Here is a 693-nt window from a genome sequence, read left to right as displayed (position 1 = left end):
CCTGGTAGGCTGCAGTCCATGGGGTCGCTAAGAGTCGGACATGACTGAGCGACTTCACTTTCACTTTTCACTTTCATGCATTGGAGAGGAAATGGCAACCCACTCCAGTGTTCTTGCCTGGAGAATCCCAGGGACGGGGGAGCCTGGTCGGCTGCTGTCTATGGGGTCGCACAGAGTCGGGCACGACTGAAGCAACTTAGCAGCAGCAGCAGCAGCAGTATAAATTTAAGATTCTCATGTTTCAGTCAGTACAGAATCCACCTGCAATGTGGGATACCATCTGGAATGCATGAGACCCGGGTTCAATCCCTGGGTCAGGAAGATCCCCTGGAGAAGGAAATGGCAAAAAAGGAAGGAAAAAATTCTAGAGATCTAATGTAAAGCATGGTGAGTGTAATTAATAATACTGTATTGTATACTTGAAATTTGCTCAAAGAATAGATCTTAAGTGTTCTTCTCCCCCCAAGACACACACACATACAAAATGGTAACTACATGAGGTGATGGGTATTTTAGCTTCATTGTGGTTATCATTTCACATTGTGTGTGTATATATCAAAACATCACATTATACACCTTAAATATATACAATTTCTATCTATATTTTCAATTTTATCTATATTTAAAGTTTTATAATTTTCAATTATATCTCAATAACTCTGGAAAAAAGAGATGATTTTTTAAAAATAAGAG

Source organism: Bubalus bubalis, chromosome 24 (assembly GCF_019923935.1).
Source record: "Bubalus bubalis isolate 160015118507 breed Murrah chromosome 24, NDDB_SH_1, whole genome shotgun sequence".
Classification (NCBI taxonomy): Eukaryota; Metazoa; Chordata; class Mammalia; order Artiodactyla; family Bovidae; genus Bubalus; species Bubalus bubalis.
Note: the sequence above shows the minus strand (reverse complement) of the source record.